The sequence below is a fragment of the Cupressus sempervirens genome, chromosome 1 (genome assembly GCF_028749045.1).
Source record: "Cupressus sempervirens isolate cs-2001-9-10 chromosome 1, ASM2874904v1, whole genome shotgun sequence".
NCBI classification, from domain to species: Eukaryota; Viridiplantae; Streptophyta; class Pinopsida; order Cupressales; family Cupressaceae; genus Cupressus; species Cupressus sempervirens.
This window is the reverse complement of record NC_143118.1, coordinates 93,790,352-93,816,198: the sequence shown is the minus strand read 5'-3', so window position 1 is coordinate 93,816,198 and position 25,847 is coordinate 93,790,352.

Below are 25,847 nucleotides of genomic sequence, written 5' to 3'. Positions count from 1 at the left end.
CTTCACAAAGACCTTACATATGGGTCTAAAATTCAATTGGAGCCAGGATTGTGAGCAAAGCTTAACACAGATCAAACAATATCTTGTTAATCCACCAATCTTGATGCCTCCTATTCATGGGAAGCCTTTTCTTTTATACATTTCAACCACTGAAACATCTCTGGGCATTCTGTTGGCTCAAGAAGATAAGGACAACAAAGAAAGAGCTATTTATTACTTAAGCTGGACACTGATCTCTTATGAGAAGAACTATAGCATTATTGAGAAAGCTTGCTTGGCAGTTGTCTTTGCTTCCCAAAAGTTGAGACACTACATGCTTTCCCACACTACATGGCTCGTGGCTAAAATAGACCCACTAAAGTACTTGCTCAGTAAGGCAACTCTCATAGGAAGATTGGAAAAATGGGTTATGATACTTAGTGAATTTGACATCCAATATGTTGAACACAAGGCTATTAAGGGATAGGAAATTACAAACCAGCTGGCCGAGGCATCCATACAGAGTCTTCTGCCAATAAACATTGATTTCCCAGATGAGTCAATTCTATCACTCACGCACCGCACATGGGTTATGTTGTTCGATGGGTCCTTCACACAACAAGGATCAGGTGTTGGATTACTCTTCATTACACCACAAAGATACTCATTTCCCAAAGTGTACAAGATTATGTTTCCTTCTACAAACACCATTGCTGAATATGAGGCTTTGATCAATGGCATGAAAATTGTAGCTGAATGGAGAGTGGATCAGTTAGATATCTTTGGTGACTCTCAACTTGTTATCAACCAAGTTAATGATGTGTATCAAACAAAGGATGAGAAACTAATTCCTTACAAGTGCATGGTTGATGACTTCAAGAATTATTTTGCACATATCACTTTTAAGTAAGTTCCTTGAGCAAATAATAATGTGACTGATGCCATGGCCACTCTGGCCTCTTTGCTAAAAATACCTGAAAATGATCTTCGACATGAGTTCATGCCTGAAAATGATCTCCGACATGATTCCTACCTTGAGAATCTCTATGAAGGGCCTTATGAATGATGATGACTAAATGATAGCTTGGCTTCAAGAGCTTGTGTTACTGGATGAATGACGACAAGTGGCATGTGATCATCTGCGAGCATATCAACAAAGAAAGGCTAGAAGCTACAATCAGAGAGTCAAGCCATGTGACTTCTATCTGGGTGATCTCGTCCTTAGAGAAAACCCTAAGAATCAACAATAACAAATGCAAAAAGGAAAGTTTGAACCAAACTAGTGCATTCCTTACATCATTATTATAGTATATGGATCTGGTGCCTATCAGCTTTCCACAACTAAAGGAGAAGTTCTTAAAGAGCATGTCAACACTCTCCACCTAAAGCGGTTTTACAGTTGATCTAATATCAGCAAGCTCTTTGTACATATTTATGTCCTGAAAAAAAATCTAAAAAATCAGAAAAAGTCTTAAAAAAATTGTTACCCTAGTGAAAACCTAGCAATAGGTGCCTTGGTAACACCAAAAAAAAGTGAAAAATCTCAAAAATACAAAAAAATCAAAAAAAGAAAAATAGAAAAAAATTGAAAAACAAGAAAAGTGCCATTGGTGAAAACCTGGAAACAGGCATCATGGTAGCAAAAGAAAAGGAAGATCCTACCAAGAAGGTGAAAACCTGGTAAACAATTGCCTCTTGTTCCCAACAATCCATCCTACAGCGCATCTTCTAGCTATTCTATGCAGTCACTTTCATGCTTTTGCTTTCTCACTTTTCCTACTTTTTGCTCATGTATCCATGGATTGAATCTTGTTACAGCTTGGGCACATTCCCCCTTAATGTCACTCTTTTCAAGATTCTCCTCATAGGATCTCCTTCATGACAGTCACCAGTGGTCCTCACTGCATCTGCCTACTATTGCTAGTGTCACTCTTTTTGAGATTCTCCTCATAGAATCTCTTTAGCGACAGTCACCAGTGGTCCTCACTGCATCTGCCTACTATCGCTAGTGTCACTCTTTTCAAGATTCTCCTCATAGAATCTCTTTCTCAACAGTCACCTATTGTTTCAACTATGTCTACCTACTGTTGCTTGGGTTATGTCTCTAGATTCCTTTATGGAAGATCTCTCTTGCATCAGTCACCAGTCATTTTGGTTGTGTCCATCTACTGTTACTTAGTCCTTCTAAGGTTCTTCATCTTGAAGATTCCTCTTTTACCTCAGTCACTAGTCATTCTGACTGTATCTACCTACTGTTGTCACCCTACTGAAGAGATTTCTTTCATCCATGTTTTGGACATTGACACTTAACCATGACACAAACATTGAACTCAAAAATGACATACTTGTTTGGATATGTTGAGCATTTTCTTTGTTTGCTTCATTTTGCTTTATCATATCTCCTCAAGCAACTCAATGATGTCATCTTCGACTAGAGAAGCAATGACTGGGGGCATGATCTTTTCTTTGCTTTTTGTCTATGGTTTAGTTCCAACAAGTTGATACGTTCCTATAAAAGGGGTGTCCACTATAAGAGCCTCCATCTCGTATTGGATGGCTGGGTGTACCTTGACTCCTTTTGTATGAATATTTCAATAACATTGGTTCTTCTCCTTGTTTGTTAGAGTGAACTCTTCATGCTACAGTAAATACAGATACTTGTCTTGCTAAGTGAACGTACGAGTCATTGTGAGTATATCTAGCACACTTCTGTCTCAGGTTACAAACACAAGGGTTATTGCAGACAGTATAAAATTGAATACTTAGCATAAGATGGATCTCCCGTGTGTTTAGAGTGTCTGTCATGCAAGAAACATTCTGGTCATCCTAGCATTTATGCTTTGATGCTTATGTTAACTTGCCACATTAAAAGGGACAAATGTTCTAGTCATTTTGGCTTCTTATGCCTCAAATTCTTACATTTAATCCCGACAAACCAATAACGTATGTTATATTCATATTTCCATGATTGTAATGTCAGTAGGAATTGTATGACCTACGAGCTTTGTTCTATATTCGGTGATGATTAAATATCGAGGATTGGTAACTTGACCTAGGGTTGCATTTAGCATAGTCTTGCATTATGTACTTCACTTGCATATGCATGCAATTCAGTTGTGATTCTATTTCTCCCTTGTGTGATGAAGGATTGGGGGCATATTCAAACATGTCAAGTTTCTTCATGGTTGCACAAGCATTTGGTTCATCGATTTGTGTTCCTCAATGGAATACCTGTCACTATCAACCAACAAACATGCAACACTACATGAGATATCAGTCCATTTCCATGTGCATTGCATACATATATACATAATATCTAATCTACATGCTCATAATCACATCACATCACTGCAATCATATCAAAGTACAAATTGACATCTCATGTACATCAAAGTCAAGAAAAATAGATAATGAAATGTACACATAGATACTTAGCTCAAGATCTCGTGTGTGTGTGTGTATATATATATATATATATATATATATATATATATATATATATATATATATATATATATATATATATCAAAAGAATGGATCGGTACAATAATGGGTGCTACTTGAGCACAATCAATCAAAAATGATACATGTGGTGCTGGCACACTAGTTGATACATTGCCATAGATCAAAATTAGAGTCATGCATAGAGCATCTAACTCTATCCCATACCCTCACCTCCAGGAGGAGCAAGAGTAGTAGGTGGTAGAGGTAGTGGTGGCATATCTGGTCTGACAAGAGTTTGTGCACCTCCAGACTCTCACGCATATTGAGAAAACTATTGAACCTATAGTGTCTCATCTGGTACTACACTCATATATGCAGCATAATAGTAGGTAGCTCGAGCTAACTGAAAGCGGATCTCATCTTGTGCCAGCTCCAATCTCTGCTCGGTAGTCTCTGTGCGCTCTCTCCATTGATCTATCTTTCAATGTCTCTCCACCAACTACGCATCCTGGACTACCACTAAAATCTACACATCCCCCAATTATTGAGAGGCCTGATGAATCCACTCTTAGTATTGTCATATTGTGTCTTGCACCCCACCTGCTGGCTGATCTAGCATATCCTCATCTAGCATCTCCAGTGCTTGCTACTGTGGTAGCGCCTCCTGCTATGGTGGCACCTATTTCTATGGAGCCTCTTGTTGAGGGGCCTACTCCTCTATCCTCTATCTCTACTATCGACTGTGTCCTATCCCATTCCCCCCAACACCTAGGTCTGATCCCATCTGATGTGGGGGAATCTGCATCTGCTGTACCTAGTGCCAGACCTATGACTACTGTTGTGGCTAACCTGGCGATTGTGGCTATGCTTGATGCTACTGAGGCACTTTCCTTTGTGCCTGCCCTGCCATCCCCAATGGATCTATAAAACATGGGAATGGATGGCTAATCAAAAATGCCTAATACGTAGGCTTCATCCCTACATCTACTACCTTTGGTAGGTAGTCCCACTAAACTATAGCTAGGCTATGAATATCTATCATGGATCACCTTGGATCCATCTGTGGTGGCCATCCCCACTCAACATCCTTTTGCAACTTGGAATAGGCATAGTACTCATAAGATATGTCTTGTGGTTGGCCATACTGCTGCCACACTCATGAAATCACAAATCTCTCTATGACTGATGTGGTCCTACCTACCAGAGGTCAAGAACTAGACATCCATGGTAGCTCTTTAGGGGCATCATCCCAATCCTCTGTCTCTCACTAGGGTTGCCATACAATGGACACCAAGTCATCAAGATGTATCCTCTAGTGCTCAGTCTTACCTAGGTGGACCTGGGTAATGTGCCCTTGATATCTACATATATAGGGCTCCATGGGCTCTCTGGCATCCTCAAAAATGGGTCTGCACACAAGAAGGTGCTCCCATGCCCATACCTATAAGACATACACTCCAACTGCCATCTTCTTCTTCTCATGGAAGACAACATCGTGTATCTAATGGAAAAGATGGGCCAACATGCACTGACCCCACCCAAAGATCTCGGGTGCCTCCAACATCCTGCAAAGCATGGCTCCCCACCCACACTCCAAACCATGCTATTCTCTGTTAGGACATAAGAAACAACTCAAAAATATAGTTAGCACAAATGCCAGCCTATGCGTCGGTCCATAGGTGTGCATCAACTCATCCCAGTTGATGACCCTGCCCCTCAATAGCTCTCTCCCAAACATAATGGATAGTGCCTTTGTCCCTGCAAGGGGCACTGTATCATAGATGAACCAAGCACCATGAAATGGGATCCTCAGTATCCTCCATACATGCTCTGAGGTAATCATCATCTCACCCATTGGGAAATGAAAAGTTTTCGTCTTTGAATGGAAATGCTCCACCAAAGTTGTCAGTAAGCCATGATTCACCATCACGGCTAGAATCCAACATAGTGAAGACAAACCCAATCGAGCAATGTGTGCCCATCAGCATCATTGAGACTTTGCAATAACTCCCCATATGGTGGGTAATGCGATCTGAATGTGACATCACCGAAGACCTCCTGCACACACAACAAAAATGACAAATGAAATTATCAATATCAAGTCAGAATGATACAACAAAAAAAATTAAAATGCAATTTTTGAGCACAAAATTGAAACTTTTAAGCATGACTATCATGGGATTTTGCACAAAGTTCATGAAATCTCGTGCGAAGTTCGTGAAATTTTGTGCAAAGTTCACAAAGTCTCACGCAAAGATCTTAAATCTCGTGCGAAGAATCACATCATCATACAAGAAAAGATCTTCATGCATGAAAAATGAATCCTATTCACATGAAGAACCTCATTCTTCGAGTGAGAGATAAGTGCCTCCTGTGCAAAGATCCTCCCATTGCATGCGAAGAAATAGTGCACCCTATTTCTTCGCATGAAAGAAGATAGGTCTCGTGTGAAGATTGATTGGACCCCCTAAAAACATGCTAATAAATGCAATAAATGACCTAGAAATGCATGAAAGAAAAAGTACAAAGGTGAGGAATCGACGACTCACCGTTGGTTCGTAGTCTATTGGCTGGCTGTGATGTCTAGAGCACTCGAATCGATGATATCTCACATTAACTGCCATATCTCTCTCAGAGCTCAAAATCACTAGAAGACAAAAGCAGAAATGAGTTTGAAAATGACACCTTGGACCCTTATATAGTTGTTGACCAAATTTTTCAAAGTGCTCTAATTTGCACAAAAAACACCCCCTAGCTAATTAGACCATTCTAAATCTATTTTTGAGATCGAAATCAATATCTAACACACCTAAGTGCCTCAAAAATATGTTTTAAAGTTTTGGGGACCGATGCAATCAAACGCTTGTGCAGTTTGAATTTATCTAATTTCTTGGGATTCCTAAAATCCTTTCAATTTTGAATTCTTCATATTTTCAAAATTCATTTTGAAAATCTTCAACTCAAGTCAACTTTTCTTAATTCTAGTCAACTAATGGTCAAACTTGGTCTTTTGGACCTCAAAAACATGCTAAAATGACTCTAAATCATCTTTTGATCATCCTGATCTCTTCCATATTCTACTAAATCTTGAATTTCTCCAATATATCTTTATGCTGCCTACATCATATTTCTGGTGTGTCATCTTTCAATTTTACTCCCGAGTGGGCAGGGTGATTACATCATTGAACTAAATGTAACTCAATCTGAATCTCATTGCTTGGGGCATCTAGTTCCCATCTTATGTCCTCATCACTTGGGGCATCTCATCACTCGGGGCATCTTGTCCCCCTCTTTTTGGCATCATTGTCATTTGTTTCATCTTTTGATCATTTGATCACATCTTATAACATTTCTGGTTTGAGTTCAATGGACAGGTATCAGGACAGTCTAAACCCCAACTCCTAAAAATCAAGCCTTATTTTGGGGATGATTTTGAGACTCATAATTGGATATTATCAACTTAGGTATCTAGGTGTTCTATTTGGATCCTTGAAGGTTATGCTCCATTCTGGAGATGATCTTCTAAATGCTATCAATATCAGGTATCTAGGTGTTCTATCTAGATCCTTGAAGGTTAAGCTCCATTCTGGAGATAATCTTCTAAATGCTATCAATCTCAAGTATCTAGGTGTTCTATCTAGATCCTTGAAGGTTAAGCTCTGTTTTAGAGATAATCTTCTAAATGTTATCAATCTTAGGTATCTAGGTGTTCTATCTAGATCCTTGAAGGTTAAACTCCATTCTGGAGACAATCTTCTAAATGCTATCAATCTCAGGTATCTAAGTGTTCTATTTGGATCCTTGAAGGTTAAGTTCCATTCTATAGATAATCTTCTAAATGCTATCAACCTCAGGTATCTAGGTGTTCTATCTAGATCCTTAAAGGTCAAACTTTGTTCTGAAGAAACCTTTTAAATGCTTATCAATTTTAGGTATCTAGGCATTTTGTTTGGATTCCTTGGGATTAATCTCTGTTCTAGAGATAGTCCTTAAAAGCTTATCAATTGGTCTTCGTATCATCAACTTCGGAACCAATCTCATCTTTGCATCATGCTTTCTAATTTTTTTTGAATTGAACATGTTGTTTGCACATTCATTCAAAGAAGGGCAAAATGTAATACCCCAAAATTGGCTCATTTCCATGATACCAATTCTGGTCTATTCTAAATCAATTCTAAAGTCCTATTTCACTAGGCAAATTCTTATTCTAAGTTTCGCTACTTGACTTAATTGTCAAATGCTTAAAACCCTAATCTGCATTAGTCAGACTCTTTATTTAATTCCTAGAGTATTGACTCACATTAGTCACATTAAACCTATTGATTAAGATTTAATTTAATTATTAAGTATTTATACTTTAATTAAATTAAATTATCTCCTAAGGCTAATGTACTATGGAATTAAATTTATTTAATTTAATAAATATGCCTATTTTAATTAATTAAACAAAATTATTTAATTAAATGGAGAAGCTACTTCTAATTAATTAAGTAAAATTATTTAATTAAATGGGAAGCCATTCCTAATTAATTAAATGAAGTTATTTAATTAAATAAGAAAAGTGGCTCTAATTAATTAAATAGAATTATTTAATTAATAAGAAAATATATTTATGAGAGCATATCTCATTTTATTAAATTAAATATCTCTCCAAAATCTCTCTTCAGTTTAAAAAAGGGAAATTCCCAATTCATTACTGATCAAATTAGAAATGACTCAGATCACTTTCTCTGACACTAAAGTCTATCTGAGTTGACTGACTCTTACACTTGGATCTAAGCCAGTTAACTCCCTTTGATTTTGGAATCTTGTTTTATGACTGAACTTCATCTTCAATCCTGACCGTTGATTGAAATTGATCTCAACCGTTGATGGATTCCAAGAACGTCTATTTAAGAGACCCTCATCTCTTCATTTTCAGAGGATGAATTAGAATTTGCATCGAATTGCTATTGAAATTCATACTCACATTTGCTGACATTTTTGCATACATCTTGCATTCTTAGTTTAAATTCATTTAGCTTAATTATGCATAGGTTAATCTAATTTTGTTTCAATTGTTCCTAGATTAGAATGCATTTCTCATTTTAGAATAACTTGCATATTCATATAGACTAGCTTCATTTTATCAAATCCTTCATTCTTAGAGGGTCTGGTTGCTCGCGCCTCGATTTTGAGGATATCAACAGGAAAAATCCCTTTAGATAGAAGGCAACAGGTCGACTTGTTGGTTGGTTTTCAAATGGACAATCCAATGTTCATTCCAGGATGAATCCTCATATAAAGACTATGTTGAAGTGTGTGTGTGAAGCGTAAGGCTACATTTCGCATATGCACTCATCAAACCTTTACTCATGAGTATAATATCTCCATTCTTGAGAGGAGTAACCTTACTAGTGTCATGTGTTACACTTTCCATACAAGTTATGGTATTCATTAGATACATATTTTCTATGCCAACATACATTTTAGTTGTGACCTACTTTACCACAACAATGACATGTTAGTTTTTTTAGTTTTTTACCTTTAGATGATGTTTTCCCTCATACTTATTTGGTCTAGATCTTTCTCTTAGATGATTCACTAATTTTAGTCTTATTGGATCCTTCATAACTAAGATTAGTTGTATCCTTGGTCCTTATTTGAAATTTGAGTTTCTCATCTATCTTCTTGGAGCTTTTGTTGAACTTTCTCAGCTTCTCATTTCTTTCCTTGGTACTTTTTAGTTCATCTGTTAGCCTTTGAATCTACTCATCCTTTTGTTTGACATTCTCCTCTTCTATTTTCTCTATTTCTATGGCTTCACTTAGTGCTCTTTTATCCTTTTCTAGTTCCTACAACATATCTATTTTCTCTTTGTGTACTTGACTCATTCATTTTTATTATTCCTCGAACTCTTTCTTTAGCTTTATAATTGACTTGCTGAACTTATTATTTTTTAGTCATGAGATCTAAGTTAGTTTCTTTAGATCTGTCTAATTTACTTAATTTTTCCATTTGTTCAATAATTTCATGGCTCTCACTGAGTTTCTTTACAAGATCCTTTCTTTTTTCTAAAGACTCTTTCAACTTTTCCTTCATGTCTTCTATAGAGTCAAGAGCTCCTATGTATAACTTCTTGTACTCCATGTCTACTATTTGATCTCCTCTCAAGTTGTGGCTTGAAATTGTTAGGCTCCAAGCTCTAATACCAATTTTTGGTCCCAACTAGTACTAAAAGAGGGATGAACTGGTATTGATGAGCTAAAATTGGTTCCTTTTTAAAGTTCCCCAAATATACTAACTAACATACACTTGATTTCTAACATGAATATGAATGTAGTAAGGTAACAACATATAAACTCACACACAAGAGAATTCATCAATGGACACCCAAATTTTGTACTTAGAAACCCTCGATGTGAGGATGAAAACCATAGTGGGGATAATATACCCACTATCCTTTTATTACAGATAAAAGTTTGCCCAATTAAGAGCTACAACATGTTCCTTTTGAGAACACATTCTATCAAGAAATTTAGTAACATTTTAGGATTACAATCATCCTATTAAGGCTACCTGATTATAAAATTTAGCACCCCTTGAGAGAGACACCTTGTTAAATGATTTAATATATGTTTATTATAGAAGCATAATCAGTCAAGAGAATATAAAATTATTACAATAATTAGAAGGAAATTAAATGTAATCTAAGGTATATATAACGCTCATTTTTCTTATTAGATCTCTAATGTATACCTTTTGAGATGTTTGATCCCCTTTATTTCTTGGACATTCTTAGTGATGTCTTGTTGTATTACTTAGAATTTCACTTCTCTATTCACCCATGTCTATAGTGCACACTATTGTGTCTAGTTAGACATGGCTCTTTATCTTCAATCTTCTCCTTAAAAACTTTTGTCTATCATTTTGTTCTTCCTTCTCAATATCCTAGTGTAACATTCTACCTTTGCAACATTCTCTTTTACATACACCACTTCTCTATCTCTTTATTTTAGAATTTTTTACATATTCATGTTAGCCACACTTTGAATGTGTGAAGTCTCCTCTTATTTATGGGTTTCAAAACCCTAAGAGAACATCTAGCTCAAACTACTAAATTCAAATTTAAAACTTGAGGTATTGAGTAGTTCACAGGAAATCTATGGCACCTATGAAATATGGTCTAAATTGGTGGTGTAGATTATCTTCTATGGGTCTCATCTCAATTAAATTGTCATCTCTACACTCTATCCTCATGTTTATTGTGATAGCCTCCACCTTGTCCTATTCTTTCATGTAGATTGATAAAGATTTCTAGTTGTATATATGAGATGATGTGTGCTCATTAATCGGTTGCCAATCAATGACAACACACTCATAACAACGCTACTTCATTATGCCAATGTGACCAATTGGGTTAACATATCAATGTACAATAGGTGATTCTTCATTTTCTCCTTCTATATATCATAATTTATTGCATTATACTTTTAATTTTCTTTCCTAAAATAAGAATCCATGGATCTCCTCGATATGATAAAATTCTCCTTCAAGGACCTGATTCTCTGATACCAATTGTTAGAAATTAAAGTCCACCAAGATAACTAAGAGGGGGGTAAATCAATTAGGAACTTAAAAAAACTCTCAATGTGTTTATTATTCTAAAAAATATAAACAATATATGAAACAACCATAGGAAGATAACCATGCAACACATCATTAGATATGTTAACTAGGGAAACCCTTGATCAAAGGGAAAACCTTGATGGGAATGATGCACAAAAAATTATGTCCTAATATAAAATTTCCTTGTGAAAGGATGGACTCTATTAGGAACCAATAAAATAAAATCAATACATATGAGTCCCTATTAGGATAATTTGAATCCCTATTAGGAGATTCCAACCCCTTTAGGAGTTGTGCCAACTTTGTTAGGAGTTGAAAGGAAGACAAATGAACCTACTATTCAAATAATCTCAGACTATCTTTACTAAATAATCTTCAAGATAACATATCCTAGTTATGCATTGACTAAAAAAAAACTTATTTTCCAATACATTTCAATTGAATCTTATAGTACATCCTCAATATCAACCTCTCCTCTAATCAAACATAATTCACATCCAAGCTTGCATAACCAATAGAATGATCTCACTAATCTAATGTCACACTAAGAACCAAGGATGTGACCTTTTATTTATGACAAATCCTAAATTAAGTATTGATTTGGCCTTGATGATTTCTCAATTTATAATAAATATTATAGGATAACATTAAGATATTACAATACATATTACATTATAATTAACACTTCCCATAAAGAGTTTGTCAATAGTCATCTTTTTGGGAACAACACACTGAATAGTCTTCACAAATCCTCATAGAATTAATATATAATTCCACCATGTTAACTATATTTTCCTAGACATGTCTTTAACCATAATCAAAGTGAATTAAATGATCCTCAACCTCACCAAAAATATACAATGTAAATACCAAAAATTGTCAACTAGAAACTCTCTCTAAGGAAAGTCTCCACAATTTTTTTTATAACTCACATAAATATTCATAATTATTTATTCAAAAATAGATATATCATTAGGAAAAGTTCCCTAATATACCTTCAAGATTGCATAAAATAACTCTCTAAACATGAACCTCACTAATCAAAACTTCCTTTGCAACTCTAGTTGAACTATCTAGAAAACTAATATGTTAACATCAAAGAAAATATTATCATGAATGAAAATCATAAGAACTCAATCATCTCTCTAACATATCAACAAACTTTTCATACAACCTTTTTAAGCATTCATTTTTAAAAAAAATAAAGGGAAAAGGCTTCCTTTTATATTGATTTTGGAGGTTAATTTTTTTAATTTGACTCCACAAGTTGGGAAGAGAAAAATTAATTTTGCATAACCCCACACCCCGAAAGGGGCCTTTTGAAGTATAAGTTGTCTCTAGGTGACCCATACTTAGAGGAAACCAATTTCAATAATTTAGAGTGGGAAATAATAAATTTTAAAGTTGTATTGTGAGATTTAAGAAGATGCTTGATTAAAATAGTTAAAAAGGCTCATGAATCATTAATTTTCAAATATGGGGCCTAGGGGAATAGTGAGTTTTATTATTGGAAGGAAAAATAGAGGAGTTTGTATAGATATTAGATCCAAACTCAATTTTTCTACAAGTTGGAGAGGGAAAATATATTAGGATTTATTACCTTTAATCCTACCTTGACAATTAAAATAATGAGAAAGAGAAATTAAATGAGGTCAATGAACAAATTAATGGGAAATTGTGCATGTGAATTATAGAGAAAAAATATTTTTGAGAAATATTAAAGGAAAAGAAAGGATCTTGATTTAAATGATGTGTGATTAATATTCAATGTAAGATTTCTATGATGAGTGAAACACTAAGGACTACAAGGTCTCAAAAAAGATAAAAGTAAGTACTTACTATTTAGGACAATACATTTAGCCCCCACTTTATTGGGAGTATGGAATGAGATCACATCATGGTAAAGTAAAAAAATGCATAAGTTATTACTATATGTACCATCTTAAAATAGACAACCTTTTAGCTCCTATCCTTATCAACCTTATGGACCATTGATGGATTCGTGCTCAATCAACTTTTTCTCTAGTTTTGCCCCTTATTTTTCACTTTCACCAGTGTAACCTTTGAGACCTCAGGGTTGGCTCCCCATGGGACAACCTTGGAATAGGTCAACAAAGTTTCCTTCTCATGGAATAGGTTGACTTTCCAATTTGACCTATTCCCTGGAGATTTTGGATTTTGGGCCTAGTTTTGTCTCAAGGTTTTAAATTTAATTATTATATGTTCATCTTGACTTGTTTTTTTTTTGCATATCAAAGTTGGTATAAAAGGAAGCCTACAAAGCTAATTTTTACATATAATAATAGAGTAAGAATAATCTAGTAATCAATTATTCAAGCATCTAATAATTCAAGAGTTTAAGCAAGGAGATTCTCATCAAGCATTCAATGTGTTCAAATATTCAAGGATCCTTTGTGAGAATTTCCTCTTTAGGATCTAGAATTTTATTGGCCATTGAGGGATGAGATCTGATGTAAGTGTTCCAAGGGTCGTTTGCACTGCTCCCTAAGAGAGTTAGCTTGTCTCTTCTAGGTACCTATCCACCTGGGTCCTTAATTGGTTTAGGTGATAAACTAACACCAATCCAAACTCCTCTCCAAGAGTTTGATCCTTTGTGCTTACCCTTAGAAGACAAACACTTTGTTTTAGTACTCTTCACACACACTTGGAGGGATCTAAGTACAACTTGCTCTCTAACTTCATCCTTCAATGCAGGGTCATCCATTATCATGAGATTACTCCATTTTATTTCATTTGTGGCCATTTTGAAAGATCTATATACCTCTTCCTTAACGATTTCAAGATTTTTCCTCAAAGATGCCTATTTAGGCCTAATTCAATTAGCCCTTGGAATCTACTGATTCCTCTTTCTTGCAAAAATAAACTCTAGATTTTAACACCCTTTTGGATTCTCTAAAATATTTTGTAAGTCTTGAAACCTCAAGTTGTTCATATAGGTGATTCCTATTATATAGGGTAAATAGGACTAAAAGACCTATTTCCTAGGACTAGACCACAAACTTGTTTAGAAGCTCACCTAAATGGTTTGGTATGACCTCAACCTCTAGGATATGTCAAGATAAGACTATCCCCTTCCTAAAACTTTACTTTTTTTTGTACAATAGTTTTATCACCTACATGAAATCATTGATTCAACACTGTCAAATCACTAATTGGACCTTCCTAGCTTGCCTAGGGCTTGACATTTAAAATAGTTGTACAACTCACCTACACTCCTAGATTTATATAAAACATGTAAAAAGGCCCCACTTGAATATTTAACCACTTATTTAGAGTTCCCATGGTTGAATATCATGTGGGAGCCATTTTTTCCTAAATCTACCTAATTGAGACCAGCAAATTGTCACTAACCTAAAACAAGTTACTAAGCACACTAAAACTAATCTAAACACTTAACTTATAGAATGAAAAATTCTTCTAACATATTGTAGAAAATATTCCAATTATTTTATCAATACACTTAATGGATTAAGTTGGTATTGTTCATTAAAAAAACTTGAAATGTTGTTGTAATACAGTCTAGAATTCTATTCCTATTTGAGTCTTAGCTAACATATTATGCTATCTCCATATTCTAGGGCCTATAAATCAAGCAAAAATTCCCATAACATAGGGAATCCAAAGGTTCCCATGTTGCATGCAACATTTGCAATAATTACAAATGTTGTCATGACAACTTTTAAGTAACATTTGGCATCTTTACACTTATGCCTATAGTCTTGTTTCTAGGACCTCTAACCTCCATTTCTTGAGGATCCAAAGAATTTTAAGACCATAATATCATCTCTACAAAAATTAACAACTCTAACATCTAAGACACCTTCAAGACTCAATCTCCCTAACTCCTAACATTATGAAATGTAAAAACAACTAACAAATGCTATTAGTGTGACCTTAGTCTTAATGACTAACTCAACTAGCCAGCATTGAAAATGACCTTCTAAGGTCCCAAAAAAATTAACCTATGCTCTTTACTGAGATATAGTTAAGTACAAGCCAAACAATGGAGGTTTTCTAGGTATGCTCCTACACCATCCTCCCTAAAATGAAAATATCAATCCACACTTGGATTGAGGATATTTGGATCTATCTCAAAATTCTTGAACTCTGATTTCTTTATCCATACTACATCAACATCCATATTTCCATGCTTCTTTATCAAGTTTTCATTGAATTCCTTTGTTCTAGTCTTCTTGTAGATTTTTGTGCCCAGTATGTTATCTAATCCTACAGCTATGGCAGTAGGTAGTTGTAAGTCTCCAACATCCTTGATCACCTCATGTATGGTCTAGTTATTGTTCTATGGTGTTCCCTTATAATGAGCTAGGTCTGTAATGGTGAAGATTGGTTGACAGTCCACTATCTTTAGGCAGTTCAACTTTGAATGCATTGTTACCATACTTAGCCAATATAGGATAGGGTCCTATCCTCTACATATGCAACTTGTGAGGACTTCCTTCTTCATTCTTTATTTTTTAAGATGCACCATGACTAAATCACCAACATTGAACTCAACTACCCTTCTACTTTCATCCACATTAACTTTGTATTTCATGGTGTTCTTTGCCAATGCATTCCTCACTATCTCGTGAACTTCTTTTATGGCATATGCAAAATCATCAGCATACACACTTTCTTTCACTCCATATTTCAAATCTCTCAACTCATAGAGACCCCTATGATGTAGTCTATAAACTATTTCAAATGGACTCTTCCCTGTGGATCTATTCATGGTGTCATTGTAGGCATATTTAGCTTGCCCAATTAGTTGATCCCACTATTGTTTGTACTCTTTTCCCAAGAATCTTAGAATATTTCCAACACTCCTATTAAAAAATTTAGTTTGACCATCAATCTGAGGGTGGTAAGCTGATCCAAAAGACAAGTTGGTGCCTAACCTCTTCCAAAGAGTCTTTCAAAAATGACTCATAAACTTAGTGTCCCTATTTGACACAATGTTGACAAGTAACCCATGGATTCTTACAATCTCTTTGAAGAATAGGGAAGCTATGTAAGTGGCATTACTAGTGGTCTTACATGGCACAAAGTGAGCCATTTTTCTAAACCTATCTACAACCACATACACACTATCCATTCCTCCTCTTATCTTGGGTAGCCCAATTGCAAAACTCATTCTTAGACATTCCCATGGCTTATTAGGGATTGGTAGTGGTTGGTAAAGATTGGAATTTGTAGAAATACCCTTAGATTTTTGAAATATGACACAACTTTCCACATACCTCCTAACATCAAGATTCATTCTAGGCCAATAGTAAAACCTTAAAACAAGATCTTGGGTCTTAGTGATTCCAAAATGGCCACTTAAAGCTCCATTATTCTTTTCTTATATCAAATTCTCTCTAATAGAACCTTTAGGAACACACAACCTATTTCCCTTGAATAAGAGATTATTTTACAAAGTATATTCAACATAACTACTATGAAAATTATTTGTATACTTAGCACATACCTTATATATGTTAGAAAAGTCCTCATCATCTGCATATAGATCCTTGAAATGATCTATTCCCATGCTCTTCAACTAAATTTCTTTGAGTGTGAGTGCTCTTATATATAATGCATTTGCCACTTTGTTTAGAACACCCTTCTTATTCTTGATATTGAAGGTATATTCTTGTAGGTATTCAACCCACTTCATGTTCTTGTGACTTAACTTCTCTTACAAATTCAAGAAACTAAGTTCTTGATTGTCTAAATACACAATCAACTCATTAGGAAGTAAATAATGACTCCACTTTCTTAGTGCTTGAACCATTGCATACATTTCCAGATCATATGGGGAGTACTTCCTTTTAACCTCACTTAACTTTTTAAAATGAAAAGCTACTAGTTTTCCCTCTTGGCTTAAAACAACCCCAATCGTTACATTACTAGCATCACACTCAATAGTGAACAAACTTCCAAAGCTTGGTAACACTAAAAAAAATTGAGTATTTATCTTTTGCTTGAGTAACTCAAAACTCTTGTTAGTATTATCATTCCATACAAACTTGGTGTTTATTCCTCATTTGATAGTATCTAACATAGGAGCACAAATTACACTAATTGTCTTATGAATTTCCTATAATATTGTGCAAGAACATGAAAAATTCTTACCTCAATTGTTGACTTTGGAGTAGACCAATTCATGATAGCTACAATCTTGCCTATATCAATTTTCAATTGACCATGTGCTAGAACGAACCCAAGGTACACTAACTTTGTTTTGATGAACTCACACTTCTCTAAGCTAATCATGAAATTCTCCTCATGTAGCTTCTCAAAAATAATGTCAAGTTGTTCTATGTTCTCACTCTTTGTCTTGCTGTAAATTAGTATATCATCTAGATACACTACTACAAATTTGCCTATGTAGTCCTTGAGAACTTAATTCATGAGTCTCATGAATGTGGAGGGGGTATTAGACAATCCAAATGGTATGACAAGTCATTCATATAGCCCTTCATTGGTGTTGAAGGTTTTCTTTCACTCATCTCTTTCATGTATCCTTATTTGGTGATAACAACTCTTCATATCTATCTTGCTATAGTACTTGGATGAACTTAGATAGTCCATTAGGTCTTCAATCCTAGGAATAGGGAACCTATATCTAATGGTTATCCTATTTATGGCTCTTGAATCCACACAAAGCCTCCAAGTCCTCCATTCTTTGGTGAAAAATAGTAGGTAAGACACATGGACTAACACTCTTCCTAATTAGGCCTTGGTTTAGGAGTTCTTGTATTTATCTTTCTATTTCTTCATTTTGTTTAGCGATCATCTTGTAGGCTACCTTGTTAGGTAGGGTAGCTCCTAGGATTAGGTCTATCTTATGGCTTATAGCTCTCTTAGGGAGTAAAGTTGATGGTTTTCCATCACTTAGAATACCTTGGTAAGCTTGTAGCATACCTTGAATCTCCTTTGTTAACTCTATCTTCTTAGTCTCCTTGTCTTTATTTTCCTCTTTTTTAATTAACACTAATGCATGGCCTATGAATTCACTCTCTTCCATGGTCTATAGAAAATATTTTTCACCTGCCATTAGAACATTAGGACCTACTTTATTTGCATTAGCATCCTCCAACAATGACTAGATTTTGAAGGTTACATTGTTTTTCTTGAAAGAATAAGAATTATTTCATCCATCATTATGGCTTGGTAGTCAAATTGGCATGGTATACCTAGGAGAAAATGACATTCATCCATAGGAAACACATCACATAAAACTTTGTCTTTTTACCTTCCAATTGAGAACTTCACCCATGCTTGCTCATTTACTAACACATGTTGGCCTTTGTTTAGCCATGTGACTATATAAGGATTAGTGTGGGGTATCCTTGTCAATTTTAGCTTCTTGATTGCTTCCTCTGACACAATATTGTTAGTAGGCCCCGAGTCAATAATAACTCTACAGATTTTCCCCATCATTTTGCACCTTATCCTAAATAAAGATCTTCTTTGTCTTGCTCCTCCTTCATTGGCTCTTTGATCAAAGTTCTTCTCATCATGAGGTTCTCCTCTTATTCTGAATTTAGTGGTACTTCAACATTCTTGTCTACTATATTGGACTCATCTTGAACTGGATTTTTCCTCTTTTCACCTCCTTGTGATGAACCACTTTTCTTTGGATATCTATAAGCTAGGTGCCCTCTCTTTGATTACAATAGTAGCATTTCATACTAGCAAAGTAGTTTCCTCTTCCTCCTTGTCCACCACGTCTTCCTATAGAATTAGGGTTTCTTCCTCTACCACCTCTAATTGAGCTTTCTTCTTATTTTTCACTAAATTTCACCTCACCTTGAGTCCTTGAATGTAAACTCTTTCCACCATATCTAGCTCTTTGACCTCTATTATCCTTGCTCTTAGCCTTTCCTTCAAAAGTTTCTTGCTTTCTCTTGCTTTTCTCTTCTATCTTCAAGGCCATTTGGTAACATTTCCTAGTGGTTTTGAATTTCATTAGGCTCATTTGTTCTTGAATTGACCATTTAAGGCCATTCAAGCACCTTCCAAGCTTAATGCTTTCATCTTCAACCACCTTAGATCTCAAACATGACTTTTGGAATTCCTTAGTGTATGCTTGGACATCCAAATCTTTTTGTCTAAGATTTTGTCTCCTCCTATGAAGTTAAACTTCATAGTCATCACAAAGATAGGTTTGCTTCACTTTACTTACCATACCCTTCCATGTAACAATAGGACCTTTTCCATCGTTCTCTCTTTTAGTTTGCACAAACTTCCACCAAGTAAGATCTGAAGCTCTTAATCTAGACTCAGCCACCATAAATATTTGTGCCTCAGAGATACCATCACATTCAAAATGGTTCTCAATGTTGTCAATCTAGTCCACAACTAAATCTGGATCCATTTCTCCACTAAATAGTGATACTCCTTCTAGAGCTTTGTCACTCAATGCTTGTAATTCCTTTAAGAATGGCTCTTCAAGAAGAACAAGGATAGGGGTTGGTGACTCTTCTTTCAACTCTAGATCCTTGTCCCTTCCTTTTTTTTCTTCCTTTGGGTCAATTTTCTCTTTGACCCTATCAACTTTTTCTTGGACTTCACCCAAGAGTTGCTCCATTTGAGCTACCCTTTCCCTTAGGGACTTGTTGTCTTCTTCTTATTCTTCAACCTTCTTGGCTAACTCAATGTTAATCACCATGGTTGTGTCTTCTACTATTCTACTAGGTCTATTATCTCCCATTGATTCTATAGGCTATAATATCGACCACAAGTCTAATCAAATAGGCTCTGATACCAATATGATGTAAGTGTTCCAAGGGTTGCTTGCACTACCCCTCAAGAGACTTGCCTTGTCTCTTCTAGGAACCTATCCACCTAGTTCCTTCATTGGTTTAGATGATTAACTAACACCAATCCAAACTTCTCTCCAAGAAATTGATCCTTTGCTCTTACCCTCAAAAGACAAACACTCTGTTTTAGTACTCTTCTCCACACACGCTTACAGGGATCTATGTGAAACTTTCTCTCTAGCTTAATTATTCAATTTAGGGTCACCCATCATCATGAGATTACTCCATTTTCTTCCATTTGTGGCCATTTAGAAAGGTATTTATACCTCTTCCTTAATGATTTCAAGATTTTGCCTCAAAGAAGCCTATTTAGGCCTAATTCAATTAGTCCTTGGAATCTACTAATTCCACTTTCTTGAAAAAACTCTCTAAACAAACTAGTAAATAAAATCTAGATTCAAAAACCCTTTTGGATTCTCTAAAATATTTTGTAAGTCTTGAAACCCCAAGTTGTTTGTACAGGTGATTCATACTATATAGGGCAAATAGGACTAAAAGACCTATTTCCTAAGAGTAGACCACATACTTGTTTATAAACTCACCTAAATGGTTTGGTAAGACTTTGGCCTCCAAGATATGTTAGGATAGGACTATCCCCTTCTTAAAAATATATTTTTTCTATACAATACTTCTATCTCCTGCATGAAATCATTGATTCAACACTGTCAAACCACTAACTAGACCTTCCTAGCTCACCTAGGGCTTGACATTTAAAATAGTAGTATGACTCCCTTGGACTCCTAACTTTATATACAACATGTGCAAAGGCCTCACTTAAATATTTAACCACTCATTTAAAGTTCCCATGGTTAAATCTCATGTGTGAGCCATTTTTCCTAAATCTACCTAACTGAGACCAACAAACTATCACTAACCTAAAACAATTTACTAAGCACACTAAAACTAATCTAAAACCTTAAATCATAAAATGAAAAATTCTTCTAATGAATTGTATCAATAGACTTAATGGATTAAGGTATTACTATTCACACAAAAGCTTAGAATGTTTTTGTAACATAGCCCATAATTCTATTCCTCACACCAAAATGATACAAAGTAATTTCTCTTCTTTCTATATTTGAGTCTTGGCTAATATATCATGCTATCTCCATCATTATAGAGCCTATTAGTTGAGCATAACTTCCCATAACTTAGGGAATCCAAAGTTTCCCATGTTGCATGCAACATTTGCAATACTTGCAAATGTTGTCATGAAAACTCTTTAGCAACATTTGGCATCTTTGCACTTATGCCTCTACCCTTGTTTCTAGGACCTCTAACCTCCATGTCTCAAGGATCCAAAGCCTTTTAAGGCCTTAATATCATCTCCATAACCATTAAGAACTCTAATATCTAAAACACCTTAAAGACTCAATTCCTTTACTCCTAACATTATGAAATGTAAAAATAACTAAAAAAGGCTATTAGTGTGACCTTAGTATTAATAACTAACTCACCTATCCAAAGTTGAAAATGACCTTCTAAGGTCCAAAGAAAATTAAGCTATGATATTTACTTGGCTAGAGTTAAGTACAAGCCAAATAATAGAGGTTTCCTAGGTGTGCTCTTGCACCAAGATCTATATTAATATAGTCATTATCTTCTTAATTGATGTGCATTTATATGCATGGCTCTATGATGTGGTTTTGGTAGATCCATTGCATTTTTTGAGATATCATACATCCTCTATTGAAAGTGAAACATCTACAACATTCAAACATTACAAATCCTTATTGACAAGGGTTTTCACATATAAGGTGAATATAATTTTCATCTCTTTTATTTACATATTTATATTTCAATTTCAAGGTTGATTCATCAATAAGGACTTGACTGAGGCAAACCCTCATCCACCAAAATCAAAAATAATATTTTCTATGTGTGGGAGAAGGTTATGGGGATTGTGATTATAGACCTAGAAAATATTTGTTGACATTTTATTGAAAATTCTAGGTCAAAGCTACTGCATGAACCTAAGAACATGGTGACATTTTCACCATCTTATGGAAAACAATGATATTTTCTACATGTTCCTATGACCCTACAAAAGATAGTTGTACAGTCTTAAATTTGAAGCAATCCATTTTAATGAAGGTTTAGTGCTTATTTAATGTGAGATCATCAATCTCCTTGCACCTTTCCTTCTTTCTTACCTTTTAAGTCCTTCCTCCTAGATGGAATTGGGGTCAAACCTAATAGATCCTCTTTAAAGCTCTTATATTCATGGTGTAAGGATCGAGGTATGATCCATCCTCCTAGGTCCTCCCTCCCTTCATTTAATCACTTGGAATCTACTTTCCACACTAAAAGAATTGTATCTATATGTTTCACCTAATTTATCGGATCTAGGACTCATTTGGGATCTCAAGGGAATCTTGGAGGTTCTAGGCCCTAGTTGTTAGGGATGTGATACATCCCTAACCAATTAGGGATGTAGTACACCCTTGATGGTCCAATCAGGGATATAATGCATCCCTATTTGGGGTCTATCTTGGGTCCTTTATTTGAGTCCCATGTTCAGATAGTTTTGATGTGTTGATTCCTAGTGGAGTCAACCAATGGGAGTTATTAATTCCTCCATTTCTTATCTCATTCTCTCACAAGATCAAGCACTCACACTCAAGCCTTCAAGTTCTAAAGAAGTCAAGTCCTTGAGCATTATCTAAGTAATTCCTCTATGAAGATTAGGGTTTCAAGCATCAAGACATTGAAGGAGTTTATCTAGCAAGATAATCTTCAAGATCCTATTGGTTCTCAAAAAAATTAGTTGAATTCTTATGAGCCTTGCTTGATTTATGTTTGGAATCTCAACACAATCTTGGCCAACTTTAGAGACTGAAAGTTAGTAATTCAATCTCCACTATTTAGGCTTTACAAAATGTAGCTAGTTGTGCCTATATTTCTATTTCTTGAGATGAGTTAAGGATTTCTAATGCTGACTTTATAACTAATACTCTTGATTTGGAAAGTGTATTCTCAAGGAGAAATCAAATGTGTAAATAATTTGAATGTGTATAAAATATTGAAGTTAAACTTAAGAAATACTTGTGGATAGAATTCCATTGACCTAAAATTGTATATATCAACTTACAAGAAGTACACAAAGATTATTCCTTAACCCAATTGAGAAAAATAGAGTCAATCCCCACATAATCTTATCATCAAACCTTTAGAGATAGTGTACACCCCATCAATTACTAGATAAATAAGATATAAATGCAATCCCTAGTCTAAATGAATTTAACCCCAATGATAGGAGACCAATTAGACATATACCATAATGAAGTATGAGAACATCTGATAGTCAAGATCATGTATTAATCTAATCCATCAGAACAATAACATAGATCCAAAAGGAAAATAAAGAACATGAGCAATTAGAAAAACATATGCCAAAATAGATGTAAAAAAATAATCATTATGTTGCCTTCATTTATAAGGAAATACAATAGAGTAGTCTAGTTGCATGTCCAAGCAAGTAATTGCATATAAATAAAAATTACTTCAAAATGTATTAGTTGTAAAGAAACATATTTTATTGGATAAAAAAATATAATATCTTATCCAATGTCTTTAAAACTTTTGATTCTTAAATGGAACTCTTGGTACCTTTTCTCATGAAAATGAAAAGGTGCAACATAGCTTCATGCCTCTTCATAATTATAACTAACAAATAACTAATTGCATTAAAAAAAAAACTTAAATCATGATTTTTTTTCAAAATTCTTCAATTTCTTCACCTCCACTGGCCATTACATCTTCAGGCACATCTTTAGAGACTTTCAAATAAACATCAATGCATTTGGAAAGTTGAGCATGAATAGGGCATACAGATTTTGAGAGTAATGGAGAAAAGGCTTGTAGATCAACCCATTTCTTCCCTCAAACAATTTTAACATCTATTATGAATTTTGTAAATTTTCACTCTAGAATAATCACTTTGTTCAACAACCTATGAAATGAGTCCAATTGGAAATTTCATTCCTCCTTGAACCTAGTTATCACTACTTGGGGTAATATTGAAAATTTGTGTCTCCAATCCTCCAATTGTTTGATATTACCCTCTTCATCTTTAATGGTAGGAAAACATGGATGATCAAAAGAGGCAATTACCCTTAATTTTTCTTGCAACTTTTGTTGCTCTTGATTTATGTGTTAGTGTAAATAATTATTATTTAACTTTACTTAAGTCTACTTAGGATAAATGCATTATTTTATTATTTATTAGGTAGATACCTAGGATTATGCGTATTCATATGAGTTGTCATGTTGACAACACATGAGTTAGCAACTCTATTTTAGCACATGGTATCTACAACACTAGAGTTTGCATAATCAATTGAGTTGTCATATAGACAACACATTTGTTTGCACTCTAATTAAGCACATGGTATCTACAACATAATTTTACCTGACACACCTATGTAGGCTTATCCTCTCATCATCACACTAATTCTTATGCACAATGGAGGATAATCCACTCTTGGTGGACATGTGCTTAGTTGTGAGGCTTATCATCTTGCTAACTCCTAGTCATTATAAAGGCCTTTATATATAGACACTTCTAGTGTACTTGTACATCAATTCATTTTCATATTATTATTCTGATCATACTTTATTGGTCCATATTGTGCTAGTGCTTGAGCTTCTTGATCTTGGGTATTTTTCTATAAGGAAAATTCTTACATGGTATTAGAGGCATAGAAGTATCATTTCATAGCCATTAGAGACCATTCCTACTTCACCTCTCTAAGGACCTTGATTTAGATCTGGAGTATCATAGTCATTAGGAGTGTCTAGAGCCAAAGCATACCTCACCATTGCATTAAGAGTGTCGATTTGGTGAATTTTGACTATAAATTTGCCTACCCTAGGCCATAGTCAAATTTGAGGGAAAAAATTTGCAAGCTAGCACTCAAAGGCTTGATTTGCAAAATTTGGTATGATCTGTTCGATCTGCAAATTTATTTTTCAAATCTACAATTTTAATTTCTCTACAATTATTATATTTTTTGAATTATTTTTTGGAAAAAAAAAAAGTCAATTTTTTTTTTCCAGGTATCGAATGGTCAAATCTTGGCCCCTACAGAGGAATATTCCTCAGTAATCAACAACATATTCTAAGAAAATCCAACCATTTCACATTACACAATGGTCACACACACACACACACACACACACACACACACACACACACACACACACACACCGGTGGCCCTTGCATTTGGTTTAACCTCCATAGACTTTTCCATTTAACCCCCTCCACATTCACTAGCACAGTGAATGTGGGATTAAACCCACATCACTTTTGGCATTCATTGTTTCTGCAGGTAGTTGGCACTTCTCCTAATGATTGTTGACTTTTCTTTAGACTCTCAATGGTAATTTTGCACCTGCTGGCCTTTTAAACCCTCCTGTCAATAGCTAAATAAACTCCCTCTAGTGATCTATCAACACTAAGGACAATAGTCCCTTTGCTGACCATTCTTTTCTTTGTCAACACTTTGACCTCCCACCAAGTTCCAACTCAGCCAACAAAACATCAAATTTTGATGACAATTCACATGCTACCATGTGTCCTTCAAGCTGATAGTCAGTATGACATGTCCTCCATAGTCAGTGCCATGTAGCAACCCTAGTGCCCACATCAACAAAGACATGTTGCCCTATCACATCACAACCTTTCATACACCCATTAATCTATTAATGTCAATAGATCATATTGTCATGTCATCCGAGGAGGGCATTTTTTGATGACATCATCTAATTATGGTATTAAATTTGATGGTCATTTGACCATCATTAGTAGGTCAGATTGCACTACTATAATGGCCATTTGGACGTCAAATTTAACCCAGTATTTTTTTATTAGGAACCATATTCAGTTTTGATTTGATAGTTTGACTTTGGGAGGCCATATCTCAATCATCCAGACTCCAAATCAGCTATAGTTTTTTTTATTTTGGCAAGAATTTCTTGAATTTT